Source organism: Sarcophilus harrisii, chromosome 2, assembly GCF_902635505.1.
Source record: "Sarcophilus harrisii chromosome 2, mSarHar1.11, whole genome shotgun sequence".
NCBI lineage: Eukaryota > Metazoa > Chordata > Mammalia > Dasyuromorphia > Dasyuridae > Sarcophilus > Sarcophilus harrisii.
The window spans coordinates 159,841,359-159,862,945 of record NC_045427.1 but is presented as its reverse complement, the minus strand read 5'-3'; the positions used below and the strand labels follow the sequence as shown (position 1 = coordinate 159,862,945).

Here is a 21,587-nt window from a genome sequence, read left to right as displayed (position 1 = left end):
GACACACTCAGTTGGGTATAGAATGAAAGTAGGGACACTAATAAAAGGGAAGGCAGATTAAGAGGCAGTGGAGCAAGGCAAAACAAACTTTTGAGGAGGATCAGGATAACGGGATGGGGGAAAGATGAACAGAGGAAAATAGGATGGAGGGAAATATACAGTAATCATGATTGTGAATGTGGATCGGATGAGCTCACCCATGAAATAAGGTGAATAGCAGAAAAATTTGAAACGAACCCAATATGTTTATGGGAGACACACTTCAAAAAGAAAAATATATAGAATAAAATAAGGGTCAGGGTCAGAATCTGTTTTGTTTCAGCTGAAGTAAAATGACAAATATAGCAGTCGTGATCTCAAAATAAAAGCAACTACTTTAGAGATAATCAGGGAAATTACATTTTGCAAAAAGGAACCATATACAATGAAATAACATCAAAAATTTTTACAGCAAGGTTCTCAGATAAAGGTCTCATTTTTCAAATATCGAGAAAACTCAGATCTAAAAAAAAAAAAAAAACGTTCTATTCCCCAATTGACAAATTGTCAAAAAATGAACATTTTTCAGAAGAATTATCAAAGCAATTTGTAATCACATAAAAAAAAATACATCACTATTGATCAGAGGAAGGCAAATTAAAACAACTCCTAGGTACCACCACACACCTATCAGAAATGACAAATGCTAGAAGAGATGAGGGAAAATAAGCATACTAATGATTTGCTGGAGTTGTGAAATTGGTAAGTTGTTCTGTAGAACAATTTGGAACTATATCCAAATGGCTGTAAAACTTTGCTTATCCTTTGGCCTAGCAATACTATTCCTATGTGTGTATACCAAAGAAAAGAAAAGAACCTATATGTATACCAACTCTTTGTGGTGACAGAGTTAGAAATTGAGGGGGATGCAAATCAGTTGGAGAGTAGACAAATAAATTTGTGGTATATGATTTTAATAGTATAGCCTGCTGTATGTTACAAGAAATGATGTAGGGAGTGATTTCAAGAAAGAATGGGAAGACCTACATGAATTGATGCAGAGTATAGAGAGAAGAAATAGATCATCATACACAACAGTAATATTGTAACAATGAGCAAATGTGAAAGACTTGGCTACTTTGATTAATACAATGATCTAAGATAACTGCAAAAGACTCTTGATGAAAATGCTAACCACTACTGGAAAAAGAACTGATGAATGAAATATCAAATATAGTAGTGTTATTTAAATTATTCTTGCATTGTGACATGACTAATATAGAAATACATTTTGTATGGGATTTTATGTGTATAACTGATACATTGCTTTCTCAGTGGATGGAGGAAAGGCATAGGAAAGGAAAAGATTTGGACCTCAAAAGTTTTTTTTTTAAAGATTGTTAAAAAGTCAATGATAAATATATTTTTTAAACAAACTGTAAATAGACATTAAAAGAATGACTTTGAAGACTGAAAACTACTATATGACAATATTGCCTCCCATTGCATCTTTGAAATATCTCACCACTTAAAAGACATCAGCTCTTTTGAATTTCTTTAAGAGAAAGCCATAAATATTTGCATGATCCTGTAGCTACTATTGAAATAATTGTTATGATAATAAGGAAATATGTTTTATTGGATATATAATAGAATATTGAAAAATAAAAAAATTAAAGACTATATTTTTTAAAAAATATGTAAAGCTAAAATTTGATGCTTATTAGATTTTCTTTAAATTTTACCAAATTTACTTTAAAAATTTCTTGTTTCTCATGTGTTTTATTTTTGTTCTTTTTTTTAACTAGTTGATGAGTAAAAGTGATATTGCCCAGCCACTGAAGGTAATATTTCTGCATATAAACAGACAACTACAATTTCTACATTTATTGAAATAAAATTTCAATAGCATGGTAGTTTAAAATATAGCCAAGCTCTAAGTTTGCTTTTTCTTTGAAACTTCCAAATAGGATCAAATCTGTGCTTTAGTAATATGAATAATGGCCAATGTGAAAGTACTATATTTAACATCTATTTTGATCTAGAATCTTAAGTGGTAAATTATATCGTCATAGGTTTAAATTAAGAATCTTTAAGTGAAAGAATACCCTATTATTCTGCACTATTGTCCTTTTTTTCTATTATAACTTTTGAAAATAGCTGTTTGAAAACATATTTTGTTTTCCTTTAGTAAATAAAACTTAGTTTATCCTTTAGTAAAGTCATATTCTGATACTTCATTAAGATGTGGCTATGACCAGGGTTCTTGAAAGCTATGATAGTAAACAGGTCTTTCCAAGTTAGAAAAACTTTAAGGATGGCCTGGAACAGGATTATATTTCCATGAAATCAATCTAGCCAAATTTATAATCTTTACGTTTTATTAAATGCTTACAACATGCCAAATACTACTAAGCACTGCACTTCAAGGATATTGCAATCTGAGGGGGAAATCAAATATGCAAACATATATACAGAGCAAGTTTATATTGAGGATAAATAAGACAATTAACAGACAAAAGCAGATTTAAGAGAAATTGAGGTTGTCTTCTAATACAAGATGGAATTTTAGTTGGTACTTAAGGAAGCCAGGGAGGTCAGTAGTCCAAAGTGGAGTAGGGAGAGCTTTGTTCATGAAAAAGCCTGGAAACCAATGTCACAGGATTAAAGAATATGTTTTAAAGAAAAAGTTATGAGAAGTTTGGAAAGGTAAGAGCACATTGAATTATGGAGTTTGAATGTTGAACAGAACATTATTGTGGAAATGGAATGAGACTGCAAAGTGCTTTGCAAATCTTAAAGTGCTATACGAATGTCAACTCTCATTATCAAAATTTTTAATACTGATTCAAATTAACCTGGATTTTAAATAATCTCCTTGGAGCCATCAGCAACACTTATTCTCCAGCTGGAATGATGTCCCATTTCCTCTGACCTCTCATTAGTATGCCATGTGTAGGACTGTTGTATTTCATACTTATCTATAACTATGTCTTCTCTTCTTTACTATACAATAAACTTAGTCACACATGAGAGGGTACTTCTTTCTTATCTGTTTCCCTTAACACCTAGGATAGTACCTTGAACATATTTCAAAACAATTCCAATACTCTCTTCCATAAATCTTCCACAGAGAGTCCATCCCCAATACTGGGCACCTACTTTTAGACCTCAATTTATGTGGGCATCAGTGAAGTATACTGGCTGTTTTATGCAGTCTGCTTTCTTACTTATATTGAGCACTTGTATTTTTTTAAAATGTAGAAGCTCTGGACATTAACATGTAATAGGATAAATTTGGTGCAGACAAAATTATAATCAATTTGAGGCAGACAAAATTATAATCAATAATCAGAACCAAGTTGTTGGTTTTTAAAAGTATTTACTTAAAATTTCTTTAAAAAAAAAACATAGCAGTCATTAATATCAGGATTCCAAATCTTCCCAAGTTTTAGGAAAGCAGATGAATTTATTTAGTGAGTCAAGTTAGTGCCAATTATTCTGGCACACCCCGTTATTGAGGAAGGCTGAAGCTGGTGAATCATTTAGACTCAGGATTTCTGAACTGCAGAAAAATAAAAACAACCAATTGGATGTATACACTAAATCTGGCACTAATATGGCTGTCATAATTTTACATTGTTTGATGTTAGTTATAATAGGATTCAACTATAGTGTCTCTTAGATTTGAGTGTCCATAAAGCATATAAGCAAACACAAAGTTTGTATTTTTCCAATGTTTTGATTTATGTTAACTCTATGTCAGGCAGATAATGCTTGCAGTTTTCACTGGAAGAAATTTTTGACCAATTGCAGATGTCTTAAGGCATCCTCTTACTGAGCCTTAGATAGCCAATTTAGATCCTCCCCTACTAGTCTTGGTTTCAGTAAGGAAACTCACTACTCAGACATTACTTGAACCTAGTACTCATTGGTATGACTGTATAAATGTCTCTATATCTGGGTCTGATTAGGAACATCCCTCCCACAGCTGATGTTTATTACCTTTTTCAATCAAGCCTATTCTTAGAGCAAATAATTTTGCCACCTGAACCACAATTTTGAGTGTATTTCCTTCATGACAAATCTTCTTCCCCTTGTGCTCGGTGATTTTCTTGCAACACTATGAACAAATCTCTTGTTTCTTCATATTGCTATGTAGTATATAAAGGTATTCTTTGCTTGCCATACCATATAATAATGTTTTCTTCTTCTTCTTCTTCTTTTTTTTTTTGTATCAGCTTCTCAAGTACCAATTTTCTGCAAATTCTCAAACTCAGGTCTTGGCTTTAACCTGAGGCCTGAAGCCAAATAAAGCAATGATGAGTCCAGAGAGAACAAGACCACCAGGTTGCCTAAGGCGTTTAATAAAGGTTTATTGACATACTAAAGCAACTCAGTTAAGAAAGACAGCTGGTCAAAGTTTCCTGGATGATTAACCAGTTGGGCTCACAAATGTCTACTATACTTTCATCCTGATTAAGATAGGGAGATCCAGTTTCTAAATAAATGCATGAATCCAAATTAAAAAAGGTTTTCAAATAATCAAACATGTTTTGATCTGGTCCCTCTCTCTTGTCCCTATCTACTCAAAGAGTACCAAAGAACAGAAGACTTCAGCAAAACAAATCAAAAACTCATTAGGTCCATTCCTTCTCAAACCTACAAAAAGATAAAAATCTTCCAAGAGGAGATATCTCTGGGGAAGGAATCTTAAGAGTGTGGGTATATTACAGAAGACCCTTTGGCATTCTAGTGAAGCCTATGAACCTCTTTTAAGGATAATATTTATATATATATAAAATTAATAGTTACAAAGGAAATTAATTGAAATAGTTATTTAAATATTTTATTATAATCATTTATAGGCCTCATGTTAAGAACCTTTATTCTAGAGAATTTACTTCTCTGAGCCCAGCAGATGTGAAAAGATGAGAATTTTAAGGGCAAAAGAAAAGGGGAAAAGGTTTCTTCTGGTATCCCTCCCAAAAAATGGTATTGGGAGATAGTTATTATTGGAACATCAAGGAGGAAAGCATTTTCCTTCTATAGGTGAATTTTTTTTGTTAGCTGAAAAAGCTGGAATAGCACTAATAAGAGCTCCTTTCCATACATTGAAGGTAAGTTATTTTAGCAGGGATTCTCAAATTTTATTTTTGTCATAGCACAACACTGTTTGCTGTGAGAAACCATAGTTCACAGGATTTAATTTAGCAACAAAGAAGAGTTCTCATGCATTTGGCCTTCCACACTCATTACCTAGATCTTAGAAATCCTCAATTCTTCTCACTCTCTCACCATCTTTACTTCCCTAGGGCTCAAAAAGCAGGCAGCAAAATGTGTTTTAATTTGTTTGGACTCTGACAAGTCATAACATTAATTGCAAGTTCAAAAGAAACTGAAATCCTGACCAAAAGAAGAGTAATTTGTTATTCACAAAGTTTTAAATGGCTATGTAGAAAGTAAAATTTCATATGCTATGACATACCCTTTGACGGCCAGTAGAATAAATGGTTCTTGATGAAAATATGAAGAGCCATTTAGATTTTTTTCCTTGCCATAATTTTCTTATCTGGCCTAGAGCCAACAGGCTCTGCAGAACTTAGTACCCTGGACCCTAGCTCTTTTGGCTTCATTTTGGTAGCAGATATTGTTGATATCTCTGGTTCAGGGGGAAGAGCCAAAAACAAGAAGCCCTACTCAGAATTCTTGACATATATTTAAATTCAAGATGCAGGAGAAGCTTTAGCTACTGTGGTACCTTACTTCATGTGCTTGAAATAAGCTTTACTGTCAGACTTTACTTAATGTTCATGTTTTTTGATCACCTATTTTTAAAATACTAGACATCATGATAAAATTTATAGATGCCAAAGCAAGTTGATGCTTGGTGTTTAAGAACTAGAAAAACTTGATATCCATCCACCTTCTTTTCATTTACTCAATGTATCTAACTAAACTAAGTTTATTTTAGACAGAGGAAAAACTAAAAATACAAGGTCTATATTGGATACAAATTAACAAATTCTCTGACAAAAAAAAATGTTTCAGGGCATTTCACACTCAATTCCTAAAATAACAATTTATACATTTGATACTAGATGGAGAAAAAAAAAAAAAACCTCCTAAACTAAGACACTGTAAGATTTCATTCCCTAACAATATTTTAAAGTAGAGTTAAAAGTCTATGACAAACAGAGTCATTATGGAAATCAGCTTCTGGCTAAAACTCAAAAAGCCAAATCTGTTCTGATTTTAAGTCCAAATTAAAGAAGCATGTTTTATGCTGCTTTTAATTAGCTTTATATTACGAAATTTCCTAAGTCTGTTGTGAAGGATGCTATATCAAGGCATATTGTACTATAAATGTTGGCATAACCTTAATACTGGTATCATTATAACTAAACTATTTACAGGTCTACTTCAACTGGAATCAAGAAATAAATTATTTGGCACTGAGAAAGTATTTCCTATGTTTAATTTCACATGCTGTTGCAACAGAAATAGTTTTAGTGCAGTCTACATTTGCATTTACCTTAGTTTCATGTAATTTCTTAAGACAAAAAGGAAACAGAATTACATATTTATGCTATTCTTAAATATTTTATTTGTAAAAAGAAAGGTTTCCATGTACATCCAACTTGTTATAAATATTGAAATTTCATATAGGATGTGATCATGTGTCCAGCAAAACAAATTCTTTCAGGGCATGAGGTCTTACAGATGACCTAAGTTTCAATCCTAGTATTGCTGCTTACAGCTATGGAACCTGAGACAAGTCTCTTTACAGCTAGGTGTCTTAGTTTTCCCATCTATAAAATGGGAATTACAACTTTATAATCACTTATTAATATTTTTGGACATATGATAATATTCCAGTGGGTTTATGAATGTCATCAATGTGAATATTGCCTCCAATATAGCAAATTTTAACCCACCCATGCCTGCTCATCTTATGTGACTCTTGTTGATGTTTTTCCAAAAACCCGTCATACTGGGTCCACCCAAAGTACTTGGGGATTTCTTCAAATTCTTCTGAGATTACATGGTCTTATTTCTAAAATAAAGGCATGACATCTGAGCCATATGGGAAGGAAAGAAGTACCTGATGCCAATGCCCTAAAAAAGGCATTAACTTCTCTCAAAATTAAAAAAAGATTCTTCAGTAATTCAAAAGTTGTGCTATAAAACTACCATAATACTTTTTTAATTGCAAAAAATGCACCCTGAATGTGTACTTTATTTCTCTTTCTGGTATGTACAACCTGGAAAATTCTAGACCATTTAGCTGCCTTAGGTCTTTGAGCACTCAGGATAAAGATTTAGCAATAATGAATCTGTCATCCCTTGAACAACATCATTTTTGACACCTTCTGAGTCATTTCCTTTTTTCTCATATGTGTGTCAAAGGTCATGTAATCCTGAGAGGTAAATCATTTGTATAGAAAATGTTTTTTAATACTTGAGCTTTTGCTCATACTCTGGACTAGAATGTAGTGGAGAGATGATACTCATGTTATACCTATTAACAATAAGGAATAAATTTGAAAACATTAAAATCAAAATGTACAGTAGCTGCACACAATGATATAAGAGCTATAGTAGCTATTATGTTAGGAACCAGACCAAAAATGACTTGTTATTTTAAAATGTCATATAGTCATATAAAATGGCATACAAAATTTATACCTGAACATAGGTCTCACTCTTGGTAGATTTTAATAGTACTAAAGAGTCCTAATATAGGAGTTCAGATTAATGCTAGTATTTTCTAAGCTATTTCCACAAACCTGAAACTATAGCCAGAAAAGGAGATATGTGGCAGCACTAAGAAATTGATAACCATTTTTGTATCAAGTCCAGATGGTATACAAATCTAAAATAAAATGTCATTACTTAAATATTTATTTTTCAAGTTTTCCTTTCCTACCATTTCATGACAGACATAATAAACTCTCTCACAGTAAATAAAGTAGATCAGCAAGAATAATAACTGAGGATTTATTGACAGGACCCTAACACATTTTAAAGAAAAAAATATGTAGAATGTCTTCTGTGTTTTGGGCAAGGCCAGTGACAAAATGCTTTCATGATTATACTTTTTAGAGTAGATTTAATTTAAATTTAGAGTAGATTTAATGATTACCTTTGTTCCTTTACATTTTGCTTCTAATCCTTTAATGATGATTAAATGAATATTGTTATTTCTAATTATTGTTTTGAATTTTGCTATTTCCCTCTTTTATTTTACAGATGAGGAAACTTAAGACAAACAGGGGTGAGTGACTTGCTCATGGTCACATAGCTAAGAAGTATCTGAATTGAATCTGAACTCAGTCCTTCCTGATTCCAGGCATTATGCTCTATTCACTGCTAGGTCTTCCGTAATCCTTTATTCACTCTGAGATTTTGGGAGGTTTCAGAAATTGAAAAAATGCACACTTTGTCTCTGGCTGGCTGGCTCACTCTTTTTCTTTCTTTCCTCTTCCCTCTCTCTCCCTTTTCCCTTCTCTCCCACTCTTGCTCTCTCTCTCTTGGCTAAGTGAATGGAAATAGCTATTGTTTCTGTTTTGGCCAGAAACCCTTCAGGTGGCCCTCACAGATTGCCTTATTTTTTAAAACTAGGTAAAAGGAATTATTATTTGCCTCAGTTCTTACCTAGCCTTAATCACTGGATGGATTTTGCCTCAGCCAGACTGAGACCTGTTAAAAACTTTAGGCTAAAAAGGCCAAGTTCTCCCACTGCATCTAAGTAAGGCCATCTCCAGTTGTCCTGATCTTAATCTTACCACCGGACTCAGATGGCTCTGGAGGAGAAATTCAAACTGGTGACTTTGCACAGCCTTCCCTAATTAAATCCAATTCACTTGTATGTCATGGCATCACCTCTTGGTGTTCTGATCATCTTCGAGAATGAAGGATAAACAACAACCTATTGTTTTAAATATTATTTATTATATAGGTTAAATAAGTGAAAAGGATTTTGTTCCCATAATCAACCCTCAAAAAAGGTCATCTTAAAATTCAATTTTATGTAATAAATATACTGGTATTACAGAAATGAAAAAGAAACAATTACTGATCTCAGAGGTCTACTAGGAAAGAAGCAATGTATACATAGACTTTCACCCCTGCCATTTGTCCTGCTATACCAAAACTTAACGTCTCTTGCTCTAGGAACAAAATCTTTTCTGTTCCTTTGAATTGTATTGTGACTGTACTTTCATACATATCCCTTATCACAGACTAAAAGTCTCCCCTGGTGAACACTTTTTTATATGTTGTCTCTCCCTATTAAAATGTAAATTCCACAAGGACTGAAACTCTCCTAATTTTGTAGCTGTATCCCCCCCCTACTTAACACAGGGCCATGGATGCCAAGTTTCAAAACATCTGTGACTTCACCAAAGCAGGTAATATTTCCAAATGACAGATGTCTCTCCATTTCTCTATAGAAAGTATTTGAGTAGCTGTGATAAAAGTGAACATCATTTGGTAACCAAATTTCTTTTTCTAAATGTCTATAAGCTTAGAATATATGTGGATTGTCCCCTCAATCATCCCCACTCTTAGTTATTTTCAGTCTTGATCCCTTTCTAGTAGCTTTTTTCCTACTGCCTATAAACATGCCTAATCATCCCTGTCTTAAAATAAAGTAAACCTTTCACTTCATCCTTTTATCCTCCATAATTATTATCTTCCTATACATCTCCTGCCCTTCCTACTTCTTGCAAAGACCTTTTACAATAGGGGCTCTTACTTTTTCTTCTTAATCTCTTATAATCTGACTTCCAGCCTTATCATTCCATCAAAACTGCCCTGGGTGTTATCAAATGATTTCTTTACTGCCAGATCCACTGGACTTTTCTCAATCCTCAATCTTCCTAACTTCTTTGAAGCCTTTGACACTATTGCTTACTCTCCTCTTTGATACTTTCTTCTCTCTAGATTCTTGGGAGTTTCTCCAACTTTTCTGACCACTTTTCTGCTGGATCCTCCTCCAGATCAAGCCTTTTAACAGATGTCCCTCAGGGTTTAACCTGGGTCTTCTTGAACTTTCTCTTTTATACTACTTCCCTATGGTAATTTCGTGCACTCCAGTAGATTTAATTCAGGATGATGGTGGGATATAAATATATAATTGCTACACTTGACAGTATATATTAATGAGAGTTCAGAGGAAATGGGACATCATTTCAGCTGGGGGATGAGTATTGTTGATGGCTTTATAGAGGAGAAATCCAGCTTAATTTGAATCAATATTTCAAATTTTAATAATTGCTGACATTTGTATAGCACTTTAAGATTTGCAAAGCATTCTACAGGCTCATTCCATTCCCACAACCTCTTTTACATAGAGACTCTTAGTAGTGCCATGAAAAGGCTGCATTAAAATTGGGGTTTGAGGAAGATATAGAATTATAAACCTAAAACTGGAAATTAGAGGTCATCCAATCCACCACCCTCTTTTTATAGGTGATGAATATGAAGCCCATAAAGTAGCATTTCTTTACAGATACTAATGAGAACATTAATTTGTGCATTCCATGTATTTACTCATATATTCTATGGCAAAAAGTTGTAGAAATAAGAAATCCCTTTATCTCCTAGACAAGAAATGACCATTTCTTGATTTATTTTATTTTTTTAAAATGTATTTTATTTAAATAAAATACAGAATAAAATAAAAGAAAAATAGAAAAGGAATATCAAAACAAAATAGAACATTGTCATGTGTCCAACAGGACATCAGGGAAGATTCAAAATATATAACAACAAATTACTAGTTCAAGAAAGTACTAGTAGAAGAAATTGTATTCATGTATGTCCATTTTTTTTTAACTTCCTTGTAAAATTTTCTTTTGTTCTCTGCTGTGTAGCTATTTACTTTATTCATTTTTCCTCCTTACATCCTCCCACCATTCCCAAGCAGGCCAGTAGTTAAGATATATTTATGTAGATATATACAAACACATACCTCCCACCTCCCCCCCAGATGCATACATATCTTTTCTATCCCTCTTAACTGCTTTAATTCTGCTCCTTAACTTGCTTTGCAAGTTAATCTCTCATCCCTCCCTTTTCTTCTTTTCTCACCCTTTGTTTCCCCATCCATTCATCTCTCCCCACTTTTTTCTTTATAAATTTTGGGGGATGCTATGCCCTTCATGATATATATTTAGTGTTGCCTATTAAGCTCATTCCAGACATGAGCAGGTTTTCAGAACAAGTCCTCCACTCACCCTCTAATGCCTCTGTCTATTCTGCGTCAGCACTTGAGTTGTATAACATGATTACTATTTTTACCTTACCTGCCCCAATATTTCTGTTGAGCTACCATATTGTTGACGTCAAGCTTAAACACATGGCATACATTTCCCATATTGAAAAATTGTTTTTGTCCATGTTGGATTCCTAGAAATTGACTTATATGTTAAATTTTCTAATAAGTTTGGATTTGATTGATAGAAAGTCCTGAAAATATGCAAGTTCATGAATGCTCATTTTTTCTTGTTCAGTATTAAATAGATAATTTTTCTGGATAGACTATTTTTGGCCGAAGACCTAGTTCTTTTGATTGTCAGTAGATGATTCCAGGACCTGTGGTCTTTTATTGTGACTGCTAATAGGTCCTGTACAGTTCTAATTGTAGCGCCAGGGTATTTGAATTGTTTTTGGGTTTTTTTTTTTCCTTGTTTTTGCAAAAATTTTCATTTTGAGCTGGGGTTTTTGAAGTTTGGCAATAATATTCCTATGTGTTTTCCATAAACAATCTCATTGAGGCAGCAATAGGTGAATTTTTTCCTTTTTCTACTTTACCCTCATGTATCACTCACTATGGGACAATTTTCTGGGATTATTTCTTGTGTTATTGTGTCCAGGTTCTTTTTTTGGTCACAATTTTCAGGCAGTGCAATTCTTATATTTGGACATTTTTCTTATGTTTCATATTCTATTCTATTTTTTTTCTTTATAATCTGTTTTATTATTTCTTAGTCTTTCATAAATTCACTGGCTTCCCTTTGCCCAATTCTACTTTTCAAAGAATTATTTTCATCTTTGAGACTCTGTATCTCCTTTTCTAGTTGGTTGTCTTTTTTTCATAACCTTATTTTTCTTGGGTGGTTTTTATTTTTATTATTTAGTTTTTCCCCAATGTCTCTCATTTGATTTTTCAATTCTTTTTTGAGTTCTATAAATTTTCTTTGGTCAGAGAGTTATTTCACATTACTCTTTGGGGTAGAAGCTTTTTTTTACTTAAGTGTCCTTCTCTGAAAATGAACCCCGATCTTCCCTGTTGTCATAGTAGATTTCTAAGATGGGGTTTGTTCTTCTTTGTTGATTCATTTTTTAAAATAAATATTTAGTGTAAACACCTCTAATCATGAGGTTTAGGAAATAGTTCCTCTAAGTGTCACTTCAGCTCTCTCCTCTGACTAGAAACCCCAAATCAAAAGCTCAACTCTTCAGCAAGTGCCTACAACCATCAGCCTCCCTGTTCCACTGCTTCTGCATTCCTTCTACCCAGGGCCTATCCCTGCAGCATAGTTCACTTCCATTGAGATTCCCTCAGTCTTCCTGGACTCAGACCCCAGACTCCTCAACTCAAAGCATTCCCTGGGGTGAAAGTTTCTGTGGTTCCTGCTTTGGTCTGCTGGTCCCAGACCTTTGCACTTGATGTTTCTGCAGAGCTAACCTGGAGGTGTTTGCAATTCACACAGGGAATCACTGCCCTAGGGACTTTCTAAAAATCATCTTGGGTTGTACCAGGAGGCCCCCTGTTCTGCACCAGTCAGCGTTCATACCTGCTGTATTTGTGGGGGAAATCTGGAGAGCTTGACATTTACCAAGCAACTCTGCTGTCTTCCCAGAATCCTTCCTCTGATTTTTTTTTTTTTAATGTACAAATCATGAGTTTTTACCATTAAGATGAGATTATTGGATATTGCCTGATGGTGACAAAAGCAGTCACATGCCTTACATTACCTAAAAGCAGAAACATCTCTGAAGCAAATATTTTTTGCCTTTGGATGATTAAAAAACTCCATTATCTACTCATCAACTAAAGCTTCAGATTTTTCTGAGAGTGAAGGAAATGTAGGGAAAATTTATATAAATTCGGGTGTATAATCTTGTTGATATTGGTGTAGCCTAGTATACTCTTCTCTGATAGTTTTAGGAGGGCAAGGATTGTTTTTTTTTTTCTTTGACAAAAATCTGTATTTTTGAAGCATATAGAGGTGAAGCATGAAAACATGGTATCATATGTGATCAGTGTTAGTGATGAAGCCTATTTCTGTTCTTAGCTTTTTATGTAGTCTTTTTTTTTATGAAAATAATCGTATACATTTAATCATTTATCATATGTTTAGTTTGTAAAGATTTCGTGCATTTTATAAACCTGATTGATGGAATATCTTTGACAAATATAACTTTCTAGTACTTAAATATGACTATTCATTTCTCTGTAATTATGTATCGTAAGATTTCATTATAAATATGAGGATGATAGTAAGCTTTTACAAATTTAGTCAGATTATTTGTCATAGTAGCAGCTCCAGGTGAAAATTGTGATTCCGGGTCTCTTTAGCTAGATAGTAAAAGTACAATTATTTTAATCAATTTCATTCATAAATATGTATTCCCAAGAGAGAGTTGATAACCAGCTTATAAACAAGATATTCTTCACCCTTATACTGGTATACCTCAATTTATATAACCTTTTATACATGAAATTCTAAAATTATATAATCAGAGATTAAGTATGTCTTTTACAAAAAAACTACCCTTTACAAAATTATTCTCAATAAGGTTCCTCTCAATAAAAATTATGCCAATTTATTTAAAATGTAATTTTGCTTATATAAAATAAAAGCATGGCATAGGGCACAGGTGGAGAATGTCCAGCTTGCAGACCATATTAGACTTGTAAAATCATTTGCTAAGGCAATTGCAGGAGATGATCAGCTGAAATTGGTACAGCATTCTCCCACTGTTTAGATTCTATAAGTTGATAATTTTGTATGGCCCACAAGTGATTTTACAAATATTCAAATGGTCCTTGGCAGAAAAAAATTTCTCCTGGTGTAGGAGGAAAAATATGAATCTTATATGTAGCTCAGTTATTTGCCCTCAGACTCTTAGTATTGTGTGACCCTGAAGCAAATTATTTACTACCTTAAATTTCTCATCTATAAAATAGGGATAAAAATAACCTTTATTTTAATTGTGAAAAGATCATGAAATAATAGATTCCCAGAACTTCAAATCTGGAAGGGACCTTAGTGGTTATCTAGTTCCATATTATTCAAGAAAAATAATCTTCTTTATCACATACTTGACAAGGTCATTATCTAGGATTTGTTTGAATACATGCATTGAGGAGGATGTACCACCTGAGACTCTACTTCATGGGAAGTTTTTCCTTCCAGCAAGCCTTTAAAAATTTTCCCTGCTTATAGGGAAAATGTCTATAAGAAAGATTAAAAGACTATTCAAAGATCTTCAAATAATTGATGACCTATATTCCTATGTCCTATATTCTACCTCTCCAATCTTCTGTTCTCTGGTTAAGGACCCTCAAATCCTTCAACTGCTCTTTATATATCATGAACTCTTGGTCCTTTATCATTCTAATTGTTCCCTTCTAAATATTCTCCAGCTTGTCACTTTCTTTCTTGAAGTATGGAATCCAAAACTGAACATATCTTTGAAGCATTTCACAAACCTAAGAATCAGCTATAATTAGCTAAATAACTTCTGTTGCTTCAAGATAGGATACAATGATATCTTTTAATTCAAATAATTTCACAGCTGTTATTCAATAACAAATGTTTATTGAATTGAAATTAGTGTTTTTAATATGCTTTAGTGTTCAGGAAAACTGTGTTTAGACCACTAAATAGTTCAGTAACCCAGTGGCAATGGTATGTTAGATTCTATTTAGAAGAAGAAGAATTATTTAAAGGTGTGATCCCTGCCTTTCATAAGTTTGCACAGAATTAGGAGCACTAAACACAATAAGGCATTTTTTCAAATGAAAACACTAACCCTCCACAACCATTTTTTTCCCAGGTTTTATTTTGTACAGTGGGAGGAAGAGATGATTCATTGGGAAAATAAGCCTCTAGCCCATTCCATCATTGGTGGGCTTGGTAGGGTGACTACATTTACTGTCTCATTGTGTATTGTTTATATAACCACTGTCTTTTGTATTAAAGGTTGGATTGCTGTTTGTTTGTTTGTTTTTTACTATGTTGGAATGAATAACAGAACCTTAACTTTTATAAAGTGGTAGCTTTCCAAAAAAACTTACTTTTCCAAAGTGCTTTCTCAAATAACTGTTAGGTATCATATATTTTTTCTTTACTTGATATATAAGGAAATTGAGGTACATAGGATTTAAATGTCTTTGAAAGGATTACTCAGATGATTAGTGGCACAGCCAGAAGTAAAATCATCAGTTTGACAATTCAACAAACTTATTTATTGCTCATTTTATGCCAGGTCTTGGTTCCCAGAATAGGGTTTTTTCTTCCTTGTGATTTCAAATTTATAAAAATGTATAGGCTATTTTCTTGCTTTTATTACTTTTTATGGTGATTTAATTTTTTGTCTTCAGAATGAATTACTTTACTACAGAATATCATATTGCTTGCTACTTTCTACAATTGTCCTCCTTCAGACAACTATTAGATATTATGTTTTAGGAGTTTGTTGTTATATTTTCTTTTCATTCAGTAGCCCTTTCTACAAATTCAAATATTCTAACCTGAATTCATCTTACCATATTTTAGCTATTTACGTTACTTGCTATCATCTACAGACATGTCCAGACAATTGAGTTGTAATAAGTTTATCACTGTGTTCTCAGCTTAATTGTCATTGTCTCAGTTGCTGGTTCTCAGTTCTCAGTTGTCATTGTCTAATTAATTGGTTAAAACATAATAGATATGTTTTCTTTATGTACTTTCATATAAATTATAATACATCTCTAGCTGTAGTTTGTTTTCTTATTGAATTGACAGTATGCAGACTATATAGGATTGCAGAATAGATATCTTGCTGACCTTTGCAGACATGTCTTAAAAAAAAAAATCCCCTACTTTTGCAGTTTATAAAGGCAGCCTACATAAAGGTTGGTCAAAAATAAAGCAGTAAGGGATATTATAGAGTAGAAGTAACACTAACATTAATTCTGTAGTAGAGGTCAGGAGACTTGTACTATGGTTCTGATGCCTCCAAACAGTGCCTAGCATAATGCCTTACTCACAGTGGATACCAGACTCCCAATGATTCTGTTAACTCTAAATTAAATTATCTTAATAGAATGGATTGAAAATGTCTTTAGCTCTCAAATTCAATTCAGTTCAGTTGAGTTCAATTGAAATGATGGTCAAGCTATTAAATGGAGAGAAGTTCTAAGAGTAAACATCAGCCTTGGGAGGTCTCCCTTATTATCCCAGTTAAGGATATTATTCCTGAGTGGTTGATAATTTCCCTTGTCTTAAACACTGGGTCCTTTATTTTTATTTTTCAAGTTAATGTTTTTCTTCATTGTTAGGCCATGTATTCTATAGGTACATAGATATATGCATGACAAATAAGGTCTTTGCTAAATCTTTTCACACTCAATTTTGAGTTTCTGATGTACTCTAAATATATTCATTATTTGAGAATTGATTCTGATGTCATCAGTGCTGTTTTAAATTTCCTCTTTCAGATAATAGAATTCACAAAAGCAAACAGATAAATAAAAATTATTGTTTTATAACAATTTTTTAAGTCAATAAACATTAATAACTACTTTGTTCCATACTTTTTTTGTTCCATAATACTACTGTATTATGCCTGGTTTTATATGAAATTAGAAAGCATCTGGAATGTATGTACTTTAGGAAGGCCACTTTGATACTTGCATGGAAGAGTGACTGTAATAGGGAGAGATTTATGTCAAGGATACCAAACAGTAAGTCATTCATAACAATGGTTCAGGCATTAGATAATAAGGGCCTATAGCAGGATGATAGCAGTGTAAGAAAAGATATAGGGAGATGTATAAAATTCACAGACCTTGGTACAACAGATTGATTTTGAAAGGTGAGATAGTGGAGGATGAGACTTCAATTGCAAGTCTGCACCCCCCACCCACCCAAGTCTGGGGGACTGTGAAGATAGTGGTAACCTCAACAGTAATCTCTCAACAAAAATTTGCTTGTTGACATCTCTGTAAAAAAAGAGGGATTAAAAAATTGATCCTAATTTGAGATTTTTTTTAAAAAATAATTTTATTTAAAATATTTCTATAGCACTTTTGTTTTACATATATATATATGCATCGTTTTAGTTGATTCTTAAACATGAGATGGGGTAGTTGCATGAGTTGATTGTTTCTTTTTACAGACAAGGAAATTGATACTGAAAAGAAAAAAACTTGTCCAAAGATACATGGAATATAAGCAACAGAATCAGAATTTAATATTAAAAATTGATACCTGAAAAGGAGGAAGGGAATAAATCTATTATATTATATTATATAATTTATAATTATATAATATATAATTATAATTATATTATATAATTTATATATTATATTATATTATAGCATCTATTTTGTGCCAGGCCCTGTGCTAAGTACTTTACAAATATTATCTCATTTTATCTTCACAACAAATCTGTAAAGTGAATGCTGCCATTATCCTCATTTTACAGATGAGTAAACTGAGGTAAAAAAAAATAGACTTGCACAGGGTCACAGAGCTAATCAGTGTCTGAAGCTAAATTTGAATTCATCCACCTGCCTACAGGTATCTGAAAAGGTACTTTTGTGGTCAACTGGTCCACCTTCCCCTTTTTTTTTTTTTTTTTTTTGCTGAGGCAGTTGGGGTTAAGTGACTTGCCTAGGGTCACACAGCTAGGAAGTATTAAGTCTGAGGCCAGATTTGAACTCAGGTCCTCCTAACTTAAGGGCTGGTGCTCTATTCACTATGTCACCTAGATGCCCCTTCACCATTTTTTTTAGATGAGGAAACTAAGGTCCTTGAACTATCCATATTATGATTCCAGGACTATTGTTTGTCTTCTACATTAAACCTACATTAAAACATTCTTCATCCTTGACGATACATCTTGAACTTGTCAATTGAAAATTATTGTTATATTCCTATAAAATTGTTGATATTATTCATGGCAGCATGTTCTGTGACTGATTTTTTTTTCAACGTCAAAATTATCTGGATTTTATTTTTTTAAACTACCTAAAAACTGAAAGTTGAGAAACAACCAGAGGAATTCCATTTTAATTTCTATTGCCTGACTTCTTTATTGAAGTAGGAATAGGTAGTACCCAAATAAATACTCAATTATTTAAACTAGATACTTTGTAGCTTTTAAATAGTATTTTTTCTGGTAGAGAAACTCATGCTCATGAAAATTTAAATTCCTTTGGAAATAATTTCATAAGCTATTAAAAATATACCCTTGAAGCAATCATGAAAATTACCCTGGCAATGTGAGGAAAGGAAAGAAGTATAGAAGAGTGACTATCCACACACACACAAAAAGAAACCCAAAACTTAACAATCTAGGTGTAATGTAGATAACAGTAAGTTCAGTTTATTTTAGTTCACAGGTTTTTTTTCCCCTTTTCTCTTTAAACCCAATTTGGACAATGCAGAAAAAGTTCAAAATACTAGATCCAGAGGGACATATAATTTTATTTCTAACTTGACTATCACTATCTTGCATATGTTCACTGTTTTTAACTTGGTCAACATACTTTTCATTTATTCACAAACATTTTTGAGTGAAAGTAAATAGTTATCTTATAATTCATAACTTTTAAATCTTCTAGGAATATCATATAGCCTTCCAAGTATATAGCCCTTCACAAAATCTCAAAACTTTATAGAATTGGAAGGAATCTTGGTGCCCATGTAACCCAGTTCAGATCCTATAAAAGAATCTCCCTGCAACACACCCTGATAAGTGGTATCTACTCTTTCCTTTTATTTCTCTTCTGTTCCCTGTCACTTTATCCCCAATAAGCTCCTATTTTCCTTCTTTTACAATTTGAATTGGATAATTTGGTTTTTTCCCCCCAACATCAAGCTTAGATTTATCTCTTTACAATTTTTGCTCCCTTCTACTTCTGCCTTCAGGAGACAAATAGAACTAGGTTAAGATTGTTAAATCCTTTCAGTTCTTGAAAACACTTGTCAAATTCCTTTTGAATCTTCTCTTTCTCGGGCTAAATATTCTTGTTTTCTTCTAATAATTATCAGAGATAGATTTAAAATGCTTCATAATTTTAGACATTCTTCAGAATAAATAATCTCTACTAGTAATCTCCTAAAAAATGGTACTTATAAGCCAAATAGTGTTCAAGATGTAGTCTAACTAGGATAAAGTCTACAGATGGACTCTCACATCTTTACCCTAGGAAGTTTTACATTTCTCAATGTAATCTTACCTTTTTTTTTTTTTTTTGGGGGGGGGGCTGCTGTTTACTAATTGAGTATGCTACCTGCTACCCTCCCCCTGCATCTTTTTTTAGACAAATTGCTGTCAAAATGATGTCTTTCTTGTTATAATAGTTAAGTTGAATTTTTTGTATCCAGATAGATTTTAATTGTCATTACATATTCAATTTCATTTTATTAGATTCACTTCAGTGCTCTAGGTTGTCAAGATTATTCTGGATCTTGGCTCTATTCTTCCCATTTGTGTATCTGCATGTTTGAGAAGTGCATTATCTACTTTTATCTAAGCCATTTTTACCATATAGTTCCTTCCAAGTTGCCAGTGAACAATTACTGACCTTTTGTTTTTTATTCAGCCCAGCCATTTAACAAGTTCTAGATCTATGTTTGATAGTTTTTCAGAAATGTATTTGCAAAGTAATATGCTTCACTAGAAAGCATTCAGAAATAAGATTTATTTGATCTCTCTGGGTCTTATTTTTCTTACAAATAAAATGAAGCTTGTATGCCAATATTTTATATATTTATCTTATTTTTATGATGGTAATGAATAACATGTTTTTCCCCTATTTACTTACTAACACTTTTCTCCTCTTTCCAGGTATAGTAAGTTTTCATTTTTTCTAGGCTTTCTAAGAAAATCTTGTTTCAGTTAGTGTGGCCAGTATGAGTCTTTTTTCCATTGATGCTGATTATTGACATTTTACAAGTTAGTAATGGTCTTAAGAATTTCCTAAAGTGAAAAAAAATTCATTAATTAATGGATAGCCTGGGCATAAACTTCTTTGAATATAGGTATTCTATACTTGAGATATATGTCATCAGATCCATGTTATTCTATTCTTGGTAGGATTTACCAAAAGTTTGTTCTTTGATGACATAGCCTTCAAGAATCTAGAATCCTTTCATGTTTTCTTTTCCACATATTCAGTCCTCTAGAAACATTGTCCTCTTTGCTGTGGCTCATGCATGATGCTCCATTCCTTAAGTCTTGAAATTTTTATTGATTTTCCTCTAAGCCTGAATTCTCATATTTGCCTTCAGCTTCTCTGGCTTCCTTCAGATTTCAGCTCAAGTCCTACCCTCTGCAAGAAGTCTCTCTTGATTTCCCCTTACTGCTCTGCTCATCCTTTCCTTCTGAGATTACCACCAATTTATCCTCTATGTGTTTTGTTTGTATACAGTTGTCTACATGTAGACTCCTACATTAGATTGTGAGCTCCTTGAGAGCAGGAACTGTTTTTTGTATTTTTTTGTTTGTATTTCCAACATTAAGCACAGTGCCTTGGGTCCTTAAAAAGTATTAGTTGGCTTGTCCAATTCCAGGCCCAAATCATCATCTATTTGTACTGTCCCTTTACGTACATATTTAAGGACAAACTCTATAGAGAGACATTATATAGACATTAATTGCCATTGTACAGATAAGGTAGATGAGCCTTAAAGAGAGACTCAGAAAGCAATTTGATATGGGACATACAGAAAATAAGTAGCTGAAGCAAATAATGAATTCATTGAGCTGACTGAAAAATGGAGTTTCTTTTCCACTCTATGATGTTTCTTCTAATCTATTATGGGCTGACAAGCAAAATAATCTTGTTTTTAAAATTGGAACATTGGAAAGAGATCTGGACTTGGAGGCAGAAGACCTGATTTCAACTTATTTACCCATAGGCCCTCATGTGAGAACATGTAAAATGATTGGATTTGGATTATTTGATGTATGAGATGCCATCTACATAGTACCTTTGAACCTCTAAGAATTATGTCTGAGGTAAGAAATAAGTGAGGAAAGATCTTAGAACTTTTTCTGTGAACATAATGCACCAGTGTTTAGAATCTTTTTGGGTGGGAGTGAGGGGGTTCTAAAAATAATGTGTATTTCATATTATTTGAATTGGCCCACTTTGATTCAGTGAATGTGTATTATTTATTCACTATGTGCAAAAAATCTCTGGCTAAATAAGATATTATTCTGATTTTCTAATGCAAAGCTAAGAAAGATTTACATCTTTTGCTTTACTTTCTGAAATGTTTTAGATCCTGGTACTGATATACACTTTCAGAGTAGTCGATTTAAGTTCTTGATATTTGTGTAGCTTTTTATTTGAGGGTCTCATGTGAAAC

The 21,587-nt window shown here is 32.9% G+C and overlaps 1 protein-coding gene across 2 annotated transcripts in view; it reads left to right on the top strand.

Moving 5' to 3' along the window:
• Window positions 1–21,587, top strand: part of BTBD3 (BTB domain containing 3) — a 51,937-nt gene that overhangs the window by 15,210 nt on the left and 15,140 nt on the right. Inside the window, exon 1 of one of the 2 annotated variants that reach the window (XM_031951088.1) lies at window positions 21,143–21,234. The exons of the other annotated variant lie outside the window; for it this stretch is intronic. The gene's annotated coding sequence lies outside the window, so the exon portion shown is untranslated. Of the gene's footprint in view, window positions 1–21,142; window positions 21,235–21,587 lie in introns of those variants that run through there. 2 annotated transcript variants of the gene reach the window in all.